Source organism: Ochlerotatus camptorhynchus, unplaced genomic scaffold, assembly GCF_037179485.1.
Source record: "Ochlerotatus camptorhynchus isolate MF236.1 unplaced genomic scaffold, CSIRO-AGI_Acam_v1.1 ptg000330l, whole genome shotgun sequence".
Classification (NCBI taxonomy): Eukaryota; Metazoa; Arthropoda; class Insecta; order Diptera; family Culicidae; genus Ochlerotatus; species Ochlerotatus camptorhynchus.
In genome coordinates, this window is record NW_027040818.1 from 16,166,883 (window position 1) to 16,181,081 (window position 14,199).

The following is a 14,199-nucleotide window of genomic DNA, read 5'->3' on the forward strand; positions in this document are numbered from 1 at the left end:
ATTTTTGTGCTGCGGCTCCGACTCGCTTTTTTCACAGGCGTTAGTGATTCCGACTCGCTTTATTCAGCGGTTTCGATTCGCTTTTAACTCAACGGTTCCAACACGATTTTGTGATTCAGACTCGCTTTCTTTTCAGCGGTTTCGACTCGCTTTTAGGTTAGCGGTTCCAACACGATTTGTTCTGATTTTGACTCACTTTACTCGATCGATTGTGGTTCCGCGACTCACACAGGCATTTGGTAGTTCTCAAAATCGTCTTATTCGTGTAGTGGACGTGCTATTCCGCCGACTTTCCTTTCCCTGAATCCGGACTCTAGAGAACACGTGCCAAACATAACCTCGAATTTCACTATATAACTTTTTCTTTGCCGCTGGGTGATTCCTTGTAGCTTGTGCATGTTTCAATGTGTTCGAACTATTTTCCAAAAGACAGGTTCCAAATTTTTGTTGTACGAATTAGAAAAACCTGGCAGGATATAGCCAATGTGAAGATCCATTTGCCACTCAGGAATCACCCAGCGCGCTGTTGCCGGAGACACGTCTTACCTCTTCGGGTTCTGGATGTGGAAAGCCCCGTGTCATGGCAATCGTCGTAGTGCGTGGCTGACTGTGTAGAGTTCGCACACACACACACAATCTCATCGAGCCATATGGTCGGGGGACCCAACTTCAGCCCATATTACACTATGGCATATTCAGCCCACACAGGCTGTAAGAGGCACGATAGCCTGAACAATGCGTAAAGAGCAAATCGAAGCATTGAACGTCGTGTAAAAGTGGAACTTAATTAAGGTCTTAGTGCTTTTTCGTAGCTTTTAGATTTAGGATTTGAAAGATCGTTGGTTGCAATGGCTTGCTTACTGAGCAGAAGAATTCAGTCCCAGGGGTTTTCATATTAAAGAGATTTAGGGTCAAATCGCTTGTTTGTAGTGTATTTTGCCGGGTTTGAATGGTTACAACAGCTCGAGTAAAGGAATGATGTGATTTGAGAGGCTCGGTGGCCTCAGAGCGATCGTTTTTGCTTACTGAGCAGAACATCATGAGTCCAATCTCAGCCCCATCCACATTCATGATTCGTCAATTGCGTTATTTATTAAAATGACTGCATGGTAATAGCATCAACTCGATGATCAAAATGGAGCTCGCTTACTGAGCAGAACATCCTAGATTCAATCCCAAGCTCCTTCACGTTAGGACATCAATTTAGTTTATCGTTTACCAAAACGAGCCCTGCTGCAAACCTAACCCTCTTACCCAACATCCCAGTGATTCCTCGTGGAAGTGCAGAGGATTTCTCAGCATCCATCAAAGCGAGTGTCACGTCAACACATTCCTACCCATTCATTTTTTGACCTGTGTTCGGGCGCGGCCGGTACGGCTCAAGCATCGTCCTATGGTTCTCTGTGTAAATACAGCTGATCTGGCAATAACAGAGTAGCAACCGTGAGCGGTCAATCGTGCTTATGCATAATTGTGTGGCAAGTATAATTATACTCTATGCCCAGGGAAGTCAACAAATTTACCAACCCGGAAAATTCCTAGACCGGACCGGGAATCGAAATCAGCCAGCTCCAGCATGGTCTTGCTTTGTAACCGCACCTGGGCAAGCCCGACTGGGCTAGACCTAGGTATACTGTCTATCAGTGTTGAGAAAATATCAAAAAAATCAAATCTCGCCAATGTCCGCTTGATTTTCGTAGACAAAATTCAACAAGCAAACAACTGCGGTTGATTTTGCAAGCTGTGATATTGCAGCTCGGAATATCAAGCTAACAAAACTCACCATCTGCAAATCTCACCAAATTGTGGTGATATTGAGTTTAATGATTTTTGCTTTCCCCGAACGTAACCGAATCTTCCATAACGGCTGGCAGCAGTCACTTCATGTCTGCCATCGGTGAAAAGTAAAAAGAGATAACAAACTATACTTTCTCTTTCTAAGAAAACGATGCGCAACGGAATCATTTTTGTGTCGAGTCAACTCTCAGCTTGATTTTTGCACGTAGCGAATAGTCTCGCAATATCAAAGGAGCTTGTAAAATCAATTTCAGGCATGATATTTTGTTCCAATATCACGCGTGATATTGAGAGTGTATGAGAGCGGATAAATATCATTTGATTGATGACTTTGTTAACACTGCTGCCTATAAATCTCATATCATCCCCATATGAAAAAAGTAGACATTGATAAAATGGCAGTTGCAGTTACGAAGTACAATTCCCATGTAAATATTTGAAAAATTATAGTCAATGAATTGATAATTTTTTCAACTTGAAACTACTTACAACGAAGCTAGCATGTTTTTTTTTATATCAGCGAAATATACGGCGATTCAAAAAGCAGAACTCTAACTTGACCTCTGGACGATAAAATTTCAGGATAGAACTGATATGCGATTACTTTGCTTAATGGGACAAACTGGCTTGATGTTGTTTTTACATTTTTCATGATCAAAGCCCGTAATTTTATCACGCTATATGGAAGAAGATGTCTACTGATAGTGGATAAACATCAACCAGAGCTTTTTGGAACCTGAAATGATACAACAATTTTTGAATTTTTTATATACTCACTAGGCAACTTTCCATGAATAAAGCTCGCATAAAATTTGAAAAGGGCCTATCAACTTTTGTAAACAAAACTTGTTGGGTCCTTTTCCTGCAAACCAAAGTGCCCGAGAATTATTCATGAACATCAATGGCCGTAAGCTCCATCGAGGAAAATACACGATTTAATCCAGATTTCCATTGATCTAGATTAAATTGTAATACCCCATTCGATAAGTTCAAAGAGAGGATACAAATTTAAAAGCACACAGCCATTCTCTCTCGCATAGTAGGTGTGAGCGAATTCAGTTATGCAGGCAGAAGAAGAGTACTAGACCAATAATTGAAATAGTGGAATAACCAAACGTACACACTAAATTTTTTTTACAGGAGTCAGTATTTTTTACTGGGTTTTTGAATTGCTGAAAAAGTCGGTAAAAATTCAAATGACCGTTATCCGTAAGGAATCAATGAAATCGACCAATTTTATTTTCTATCATTAAATGGGGTTAACAGAACTAAGTATGTACAAGTTCAGAACAAATATTCTCATTGATAAATTTTCCACAGATTTTTAAACTTTTACCGAACAGTTCCGCAATTCAAAAACTCGGTAAAACCGTACTGACTCGATTAGTGTGTAAACAATGGCTGCAAACGCGATTTTTCCGAAAATCATACGTTTGGTTGTACCGCCTATTTCAATTGTTGGTCTAGAATATTCTGCTCATTGCTGCGTTAGGATCTGCCGTCGACGTTGGAAGCCGTCTTCAAATACCTACTTCTATCTTGTTCAACGAAGCCAGTTCAATTTGAAGAAAAACATGGCCAATGCATTCCTGGTTGTTGGGTGAAGTATGCGACAAGGAATTTCTTAAGCAGCTGGATATTATTACGTCGTGTAAGAAGATTATTTCAAAGATGTTGTACTGCTGATTGATCAAGGATCACGCTTCTAGCATAATCCGAGTGATATCAGACTTGAGGGTGAGTATTTTGGACGTATCGTCAAATCGCTGGGTCCCGTTGATGAGAAAAAACGGAATTTGACACCGTCCATACCTAGAGGTTGCTCAGACTGAACACTTAACAGCGGACAACACACAAAACCCAGAAGACCAGTAGAGAAATTTTCGGGTTGCAAAAAGTTCCACCGGCTGGAGCAGGAATCGAACCATATTTTTTGGTACTCACAATACGCCTGAACGACGGGGGATGCCGCTAACTATCCTTAATCGAATTACATTGTCAGTCAGATCCTCGTCTCTTGTGTACTCTTCAACGAGTCTCAGCGATTTTCCAATCAGTCCAAAACACTTTTCCTGAAGTCACTAACATGATCTCACCCTTAAATCAATCACTAACAAATCTGACAACACCCAACGACTACCCACCGTATCCAAGCTATCATCGTCGCAAACCAACGGTGCATCGTATATTCCAACATGTTCATATTCACCCATAGCTCGTACTTTCCAAGCATTCCCAAATATTCACCAAATTTCCTCTGCATACTGAGTAGCAAAACCTACTTCCTTAATAAATTCAATCGTTCAATCCATTTCTCATAAAGTCTGTCTTATTATCTAGCTTCTCATTATTCACCAATCTGCGATAAGCAGAAAAATTCGACAAATTTCTTTGAAGTTATGGAAATCTCAGATGAGCTCAACGAACTTCAAATAGCTTCAGTAGTGTTCTCTAAATTAAACTAAACAGCTTAAAAATGTTCAGCATCTATCATAGAAGTTCATATATCTACGCTAAGAAAAGTCCTATGCGCTCTGATGAAGTCTGCTCTACTTCAGAGTAGTTTTACAAACTTTAGAGTACTCTTACCAATTTCCTGTAAACTTCAGAAAGGCTATGCATAGTCCAGAGATTGGCTTATTCTGTGTGGCGTGAGATGTGAGATGGCTCGCTGTCCTGGTGAAGTAATATTTCACCTCAACCTTAGACATGATATATGAAGATCACTAGACTTAAACTTGAAGTTCGCAAAAATCGGATAAGTTCTCAGAATTTTTTAGCGTTCGAAGAATTTCTCCGAAGTTCACAATACAGCTCTGAAGTGCGTTGATTTTCTTTAGAGTTAACAATACTTCCTTGAAGATCATAGAACTACTCCAAAGGAGTTTAGAAGAGTTCCTATGCAATTTATGAATGATCTGATAATTTCAATTTCTGATCTTAAAAGTAAGTTCTCTGAACTTCAGGCGAAATGCTCTGAACTTCAGGCAAAATTCTCTGAACTAAAGGCAAGTTCACAAAGGCTCACAGTCTAACGAAAAGTTCATGTAGTGCATAATTTTCGAAGTAATGTTCATAAAACTTTCTATGAAAAGTTTAAAGATCTTCCCTGAAGTCCAGAGTATTTAAAAGAAATCCTCAATAGAATTTTCCGACTAGAGGTTCAGCGAACTTGTTACGAGAAGCTTAGAGATCTTCCGACGAGCCAGTCAGAGAACTTCTGATGAGAAGTACAGAAATCTTCCGACGAGAAGCTCAGAGTTTTTTCCGAAGATAAGTTCCGAGAAGTTCACAGAACTTCATTTAAGTTGTCAAAAGTTCCAACGAGAAGTTTAGAGATCTTCCGAAAATAAATTTCAGAGAACTTGCAATGAGTACACAAAATTTCCGAGGAGAAGTTCAGATAACTGACAATGAGAGGGTCAGAGACCTTCCAAGGAGAAGATCAGAGAACTTCCAACGAGAAGTTCAGAGAGCATCCGACGTGATGTTTAGAGAACTTCCGAAAGTAAATTTCAGAGAACTTCCGAGGAGAAGTTCACCAAACTTCCGAGGAGATGTTCAATGAACTTCTCTAGTAATTCCAGAGGACTACTGAGGAGATGTTCCGAGAACTGTCAAGGTGAAGTTCAGAGAACTGGTAAGGAGAGGTTCAGAGAACTTCCGCCGAGAAGATCAGAAAATTTCCAACTAGAGGTTCAAAGATCTTCCGAGGAGAAGTTCAAAGTTTTCGAGGAGAAGTTCAGACAAGTTCCGAGGAGAAGTTCAGAGAACACTCGTAGAAAACAATCAGAGAACTTTCAATGAGAAATTCAAAGATCTTCCAAGAAAAAGTTCAAAGCTTCCGAGGAGAAATTCAATGATCATCTGAAGAGAACTTCAGAGAAGTTCTGAGAACATCAGACGAAAAATTCAGAGAACTTTCACTAAATTTCGAAAAGACGAAAAGTTCAGAGAACTTCCGAGAAGAAAATCACAGAATCTCCAACGAAAAATCTAGAGAAATTCCAATGAGAAGTTATGAGAACTTCCTACAAGAAATTTTGAGAATTACTGACGATAAATTCCTACACTAGAAATTTTTCCGACAAGATGTTCACCCAGAAAAGCAGCATAATCAGATGTATAATCCATCCCGAATAGGCAGGAACTTCATTTTAGTTCTCTGAAGTTCCAACGAGAAGTTTAGAGATCTTCCGAAAATAAATTTCAGAGAACTTCCAATGAGAAGTACACAAAATTTCCGAGAAGGAGTTCACAGAACTTCTCTTAGGATTCCAGAGGACTTCTGAGGAGAAGTTCAAATAACTGTCAAGGAGAAGTTCAGATAACTGTCAATGAGAGGTTCAGAGACCTTCCAAGGAGAAGATCAGAGAACTTCCCACGAGAAGTTCAGAGAGCATCCGACGAGATGTTTAGAGAACTTTCGAAAATAAATTTCAGAGAACTTCCTAGGAGAAGTTCACAAAACTTCCGAGGAGACGTTCACTGAACTTCTCTTATAATTCCAGAGGACTGCCAAGAAGATGTTCCGAGGTGTTCAAGGTGAAGTCCAGAGAACTGGTAAGGAGAGGTTCAGAGAACTTCCGCAGAGAAAATCAGAGAATTTCCAACGAGAAGATAAAAGATCTTCCGAGGAGAAGTTCAAAGTTTTCGAGGAGAAATTCAGCGAATATCCGAGGAGAAGTTCAAACAAGTTCCTAGGAGAAGTTTAGAAAACGTCCGACGAAAACAATCAGAGAACTGCCGATGAGGACTTCACAACATTACCGACGAGAAGTTCAGTGAGGAGAAGATCAGAGAACTTCCGACGAGAAGTTCAAAGATCTTACAAAAAGCAGTTCAAAGCTTCCGAAGAGAAGTTCAGAAAAGTTCTGAGAACATCAGACGAAAAATTCAGAGAACTTTCACAAAATTTCCGACGAAAAGTTCAGAGAACTTCCGAGAAGAAAATCACAGAATCTCCGACGAAAAATCTAGAGAACTTCCGATGAGAAGATATGAGAACTTTAGACAAGAAATTTTGAGAATTACTGATGATGAATTCCTACTAGAAATTTTTCCGACAAGATGTTCACCTAGAAGAGCAGCATAATCAGATTAATAATCCATCCTGAATAGGCAACAAGTTTGTTGGCAATGATGGAACATGAAATAGGGGAAAAAGGATGTTGCGGAAAAGTCCGTTGTGAGATTTCATATTCTTGCCGACACTTTCAATCACTTGCTGCTTCTTCCTGAATAAGGAAGATTGTCCAGGAAGATGATGAAAAATAATGCACCCGCGGAAGGATGTTCCGGTTGGGAGCAAGCCGCAAGAAACATTCTGGTAGCTGCAGTCGGAACAGCTTCTTCTTCTTCTGCATTCCTTTATTAAACGTCGGTCTCTGTTCCGCAATCTAGTGCCAATCACCGACGGACATCGATTGCCATCCATTGGCGGCAATCGAATGTGCAGGAAGACAGCTTCCAAACCTGCGTAGGATATCGCACCCATTCAAACACACATGGGCCGGGACCAACGGCTTTACTTCCCTTCCGAAGGAAGACGTGACCAGAGATTTTTATGCCTCAGAAAAATCCCACCGACCTCGGCTGGGATTGAACCCAGACCCATTGGGTTGAGAAATCAGTCACGCTTACCACTACACCACCGGCGCCGGCTATTGAAAATATAATTGAAAATATAATTAATGTACTTTAATTACGAAATTTCAACTGTAATTAATGGAGTTAAAAAGTAGTTAATGTTCTACATGTACTTAGGAATATTCCATATTTCCTCGGGCTGTTTTGGAGTACTCTGATCATCTTTGAAATCTTTGGAACTTCCTTGATTATAATGAGACCGCCGGAATATCTCTAATCAACTTTGAAGGTTTCTAGACATTCTTGAAGATTACGAAATTTCTTAAGCGCTCTCAAAATTTTCCTGAATTTATTGTAACATCAGCATTGAAGTTCTCTGTTCTTCCCGATTCTTCTAATTTTCAAAAGTTATCGACACTCCCATCAATAGCACGGAACTTCCCATAAAATGTTCTCACAATGTGCTAATGTTCGTGTAACTTCCCTTACGTTTCTTAAATTTGCATGAGCCCCTCGGAACATTGCTGAAGTTTTCGGCAATTGCCTGAGTTTCTCGGAACTCCTTTAAAATTTCAGCGATTTCCTTGAAATTTATTGATCTGATCTGATTGTCCTGATGTTCTCGGAGCTTCCTAAAGTTCTCTCAATTCTCCTGAAACTAATGGAACTATCCTGAAAACCATTAAATTTTCCAGATGTTCTTTGGACTTGTGAAGTATCCCAAATATTTACGATGTTTCCTTAAGTTCACTGGAGTTCGCTGGACCGGGTTTTAGAATTTTAACAGAAGTTATTGAAACATTCTTTAATTTATCGAAACTTACTCAAAAGTCTGGACTTTTTTTTAAGTTTCAGAACTTTTAAAAGTTCATGCAGCTAGTTTGAATCCGCAATCAAAATCAAGAAGCATCCCTGAAGTTCCGGGAAGAATCATTCGAGCGAAGGCTGAAGAAGCTTCCAAAGGAAGTCGAAATAAGTTTCCGAGAGGAATCGTTAATAGAAAGTTCCAGGGGAAAGTTGGAAGAATATCCAGGAAGTTAAATAATGTTTTAAAATACTTCCCGATTTCCCCGGAATTACCAGAAAGAGCAATCGACTGTTTATCGATTCATGGGTAGTCAAAAACGGTGGGGAAATTGAAACATTAATCAAAACCGGATCCATAAGACATTTTTGAACATGATTTTTTTTTTAATTTTAAAGACTCAAAAAATTTGAGACATAAAAAAAGATACAAGTCTCACACAAGGTATAACACCTCAATAATCGGTATTCTGGGGAACCTTATCGGTATATCGGTATCTAGTTCTGAAATCGGTATAAATACCGATAAATCGGTATATCTGCCAACGCTGCTGTAAGTAGGCATATCCGGTTTACTTTTACCAAGTGGCGCATAGCTGGCAGTTTCGAATTATTATTTACTTGATGTATGCGGTGGAGCTAAATGGCCTTTAGGTAGTACATTGAGTTCTCCAAGCAATATCTCACGAACACTACACTAATAATATAATTTTAAACACACTAGCGTATACTGTCATGTGCACGGTAAGAATCAAACATCCATTTATGAGTAAAAATTGACCCATTGGCAATAAAAGTGGCACTACTTATTAATGAGTAACTTATTATACCAATTAAGTCGTAACTGTTAGCTACTGTTAGCAGAAACTCATTGTTGTTAAAATCATATACTCATTAATGAGCAGTGCTGTGCATTATCATAGCGGTTATTGTACCTTGACGGTCATCCTCATATACCCGTCACATATTAAAAATGACGGTCAACTAGCATATCACTTGGAAACACCTTTACCTCACTAGACCGTCTTGATCAAAGCCATCCATGACAGTTAGATTAAATGACAAGGAGAGAGTAGCAAAATCATTCACTCTTTGATCATCTCTGTTAAATATTTATAAGTGGGAAGTGAGAATAATACTTTTCCTGTTCTTGTTAAAAGTTGTTAAGTTCAGAACATACGAAACATTTTGAAGAAAACGTTGGATTTTCATTTTCCTTGTAACAAATAAGTATGTGCGTGCTGTTACGTTACAATGTAGAAAAATATCCGTTGATCTTCAAAAAAGCCTTTTCTTAACTTGCCACTATCACTTTTTTTATGTTCCATCGGCAATATCAATTCTCTCTTACGTACGCGTCATTGCGTACGATGCACAACTCACAATTGACAAGCTCACGAGAATTGAATAATGTCAAAACAAAAACTTTTCAACATGGTTACGTTTCGTGCGAAAAGTGAAGCAAAAAATCTTAGATTTTTGTATTGCTCCGAAAAATTGCAAGGACCATCATGGAACCAACAACTGGCCAAAATCAGTGCGAAACCGAACTTTTTGTCAGTGCAAACCTCAACCTGAGCTGGGTTTTAAAAGCAAACGAACAAACTGACGTTTGTCAGAAAATAAGCAGATCCAATCTTGATACCCGATCCAGGTTGGAACTGAATAATAAACGAATTATTAATTTTAGCGATGGTTTACTGAAATACACTGCGTTTCCTAACGGAATTCAAAGTAACGATTTGAAGATTTCTTTGTTGATGGATACCAATGCTTGCTTTGATTGTTGAAACCTCAAGTGAAGAAAATGTGTATTTATAATGCACCGTGCAATAATTCAAAACCAACAATTGCAAAGGCCTCAACCTCATTTTGTAAACAAACCTTGCAAAGCCATTTTGTCGCGAACCGAAGTCCACCAACGCAAACGAACAAAATTAACAGGTAGGGAAAATTCTCCTCATCCCGATTGTGATTTAGGTTTCTGAATGTAGGTTTCGTTTCGCGAGAAAATGGCCTTACAAGGTTTGTTTACAAAATAGAGTTGAGGCTTTTTCAATTGTTGGTCTTGAATTATGTAAGCATTAAAGAGGAATGAGGGCTTGCAATTTTCTAACCATATATTTACTAGAGAGGAATATATCTTATGTAAGGATGAAGAAATCAAATGCAGAATGCTGTAGGATATTAATAAGAGTGGAGGAGCAATTCGTTTGATTTTACAAAGTCTTACATTGGGAGATGGCGAGTTGAAAAATTCCGAAAAACTGCTAACGTTATTGTATGACCCTTGAATTTGATGCTTGTCAACTTTTTTTCTGAAACAATCCTGAACTGTGGTAAACCAAATAAATATTGTATTGTTTTCAACCTAAAGATATACAATGACTTGTTCAACAGTTCAACGTTTGATTACTCAGCAATAACACCTCTAGCTACAATTCATATTTAGAGGGGAATTTCTATTTACGTAAGGATTTTTTACGGATCCCTTGATACTTGGGCTTCGGTAATGTGGATACGATATGCGGTCAGCATCTTTATTATTCGAGCTCAAGAGTCACGGTATCCGGAAAAATAAATAGCTGCAAATCTCTATCCATGCATAAGCATTCTTGACAGCAGGTAGTAAGTGTTCATGCAGATATGAATTCTCACAATAATAATTTCTGGTAAGACTTTTTCCTTGATACATCCCAACTATCGCCTTATCCGTGATTTTGGAAGAGGAATGACCGTCATAACCGTATTGGTGTTCGAAATGAGGTGACGGTCAATTTATATGTCTTTTTATTTTTCCTCGGTGATATGATGGTACCACATGATAGATGTTAGTGATATTGCGAATGAGTGAGAAAAGCAAAAAACGATATCTCACGGTTATTGCATCATACTGGTGAGAAGTTTTACGGAGAGAGGGTTCTCAGTTGTTTTGATTATTAACCGTAGGAATCTCTTTTGTCAATCTAAAGGCTGTCAGTACCGTGATGCAACTCAGCACTGTTAATGAGTAAAGCCACTTTTATTAAAAATGGGTTAACTTTTACCCATAAAAGGGTATTTGACTGTTACCGTGCAAGCGTAGGGTTTGATTGTTAGGGTTTTGCGATGTGCATTGCTTTTGTGCACGGAGTGACTTGAAAAAGAAAAGCGAAGAAAAGTGATATTTGGTTGTTGTGTGGTTGGAGTCGCATGGAGGAGTAATTGTTTAGGGATGACTAGCGAAAAATATACGGGTGTAATGATTTGGTGAGTACGTTCCAGTTGAAGATTGTTGAAAAGTGTATTTGTGGTGATGCAAATTATGATTGGGATGACGCATGGCTTCAAACATTTTGTGTATCCAAATAAAACATATTACATACTAAATACGCACAGGGCATCGTCTGCTGACCATTGCCGCGGGTATATCGTGGGAGTCCCAGGTACCCGGTTCAAGCTTTAGTTGGCGGCGGTGGCTCTTCTTGACCTTCTACCCCCTGAGTAGTTAGTATGAATAAGGGCGTCTATGTGATGTTTTGTTGTACCTGTTGTGAACATCTAAAGGGTGTCCACGATGAAATTGCCACACACAAAATTGATTCGCAAAATTCGAGTTTGCATCCGATTGCCATCAAATTTTCAGGGATTGAGAAATAACTATTAAACTTCATTTTACCATTTTACTCGTATTTTATTTACAGTCCGTACGCAAATGCCCGCACCTTGGCCTTAACCCCGGCGACTGTGAATCAACCGTTTTTTGCATGTAAACCCATACTCTCTTCAGTTCCTCGACTGTCTTCACTACCTTAGGTCGTTTAAGAAGGTGCTGCTTCATAATCGCCCAGTACTTCTCGATGGGGCGGAGCTCCGGAGTGTTGCTCCGGAACGCTGAACTTATCCTTGGCCGTGAAAAACAGGTTGCCGGGGATCTGTTTGAAGTCGGCCTTCACATATGTTTCGTCGTCCATGATGCAGCATTCAACTTTCGTCAGCATGTTGAGGTACAACTTCCTGGCACGGGTTTTGGCGGACTTGTTCTGCTTCTCGTCGCGATTAGGGGCCTTTTGTACCTTGAACGTTCGAAGCCCAGCCTTAGTTGTGGCCTTCTGGACAAAACTTCGGCTTAGGTGCAGCTTCTTAGCCACATCCCTAACGGAGGCGTTCGGATTTCGGTTGAAGGCCCCAACTACGCGATTGTGATTTTTGGTGTTGTACGGAATACTTTTTCCTTCACTTCTGGGCTTCCGATCGGTGGTCAACCGTTCCTCGAACCGCTTAATCACTCGCGACACCGTGGAATTCACGATTCCCAACGTTTTAGCGATGGAACGATGCGAGAGATCCTTGTTCTCGTGATGAATGCGCAAGATTTTATCACGCACGAGCTGTTCCTTCGACTCCATTTCCGCGAGTTTTGATCACAGGACTTTAAAAATAATGCACTATGAACTAAATCCACCCAAATTTTCATTAAATTCTACCCAACGGTTAAAAAGTTAGAGCAATTTCATAGTGTGGCAATTTCATCATGGACACCCTTTAGTGCATCCTGTTCCCTTAACTTGTTGAGGACACCCTGTCTTGCCTCAAAAGTTACCCTTTTTGAAGTACTAGCCTTCACAACATAAAGGGCACCATTACGGAGCATGAGATTTGATCAAATTATTCGCAGTTCTACTTGTCCAACGCCCCCGGCTGGGTGAGGGATAGAGGATGACACACACATACACACACCGTGCAAGCGTAGGGTTTGTTTTCGTTTTGTTGTTTATTTTTACCTTAGAATAATAGTTTTTACAGCAAACAAAAAAAAAATCTCACTGCTAACAAAAAATTTCATCTCACTAACACACGCAAATCGCACCAACACGAACCCGCCTGGAGAGGACTATGGTGTGCAGGAAGACACAAACACAAGTTCAAACCTCGCATGACTTCTTCCGGTACGGAACATTCTCCACCGCGTAGAAATGGTTATTTCGAAACTTGCGATGGATCGTATTAGCAACAAGCAATACGAAACTAACGATTTTAAATTGGCTCACTACTTGACTAGCCTATTGGTCCCAAGCAAATCGATTAACGTACCCCATTCTTGTCAAAATTCTAGTACTAAACAATGTTTGTTTTGATTAGCTATGAAAGTTTGACAGATAAAATGAGGGGTTAGTGGATTTTCCTATGTTTCGAGGGGTGAATCGATTAGCTTGGGACCGAAGATAGCACCAGAGCTGAGCCAAAAAGCTGAGCACGTTGTTTTGGGACCTACTAGTCTTAGAGTTACCTCTATGGTATTAGGCCTTGTTGTTCGCTGAAACATCAATTCGTGGATAAAGTTTACAGAATTTTGATTCATCCTCGCTGTGACCAACACGCCCTAATATGCAATACTAGTAACAATACGGTTTCAGATACGTTCTGAGAACTCTAGAAACTACTTTGGAGATTTTAAGGATATGTCATCAAGATTCAGAGAGCTTCAAATTTCAAAGTTGTTTATGTATGTTTCCGAAAGTTTATTAAAACTACGACGCTCTAAGCTCACTAAATTATCCTGAACTTTCGTAAAATTATGTGCATTTTCCAACATCATCTCCCTTTCCACTTATTCTGTTCAGCTGTTCGAAATGTTAGCTCGAAACGGAAAATGGATATGACCCGGTGCTTTTTGAAGCTACAGGAATATGACATTCGAACGAGCTGAAATCTGCAAACGTTCAAGCCGAGAGATGAAGAAAGCTTGGTGGTGAGGAGATATCGATCAATATCATCGATAACGAAATTATACACAATACGCAACACCAAGAACATAAGAACAATACAGATGACTTATGATGAATTGTGGATGATTATTCAAATCCCGATCTAATGACCTCTAATGTCCCGGGTACAGTCATCTGTCCAATTGGCCCTCAACTGGATCGTAACATTTTTCAGCCACTGGCAGCTCCACAGGTTACCGGAGAGAAAGATTACCATGACACTGTCAACGACCGATTCGATCCCATCTATTCCATACAGCAG

General features: G+C 39.7%; 2 protein-coding genes across 2 annotated transcripts in view; one reads left to right on the forward strand and one right to left on the reverse strand.

The window, feature by feature from the left end:
- Positions 1–14,199, forward strand: part of Csgalnact (Chondroitin sulfate N-acetylgalactosaminyltransferase) — a 288,310-nt gene that overhangs the window by 44,568 nt on the left and 229,543 nt on the right. The gene's annotated exons all lie outside the window — the stretch shown is intronic.
- LOC135708680 (uncharacterized protein K02A2.6-like) overlaps positions 1–14,199 on the reverse strand; it is a 45,217-nt gene that overhangs the window by 4,957 nt on the left and 26,061 nt on the right. The window lies entirely within an intron of this gene.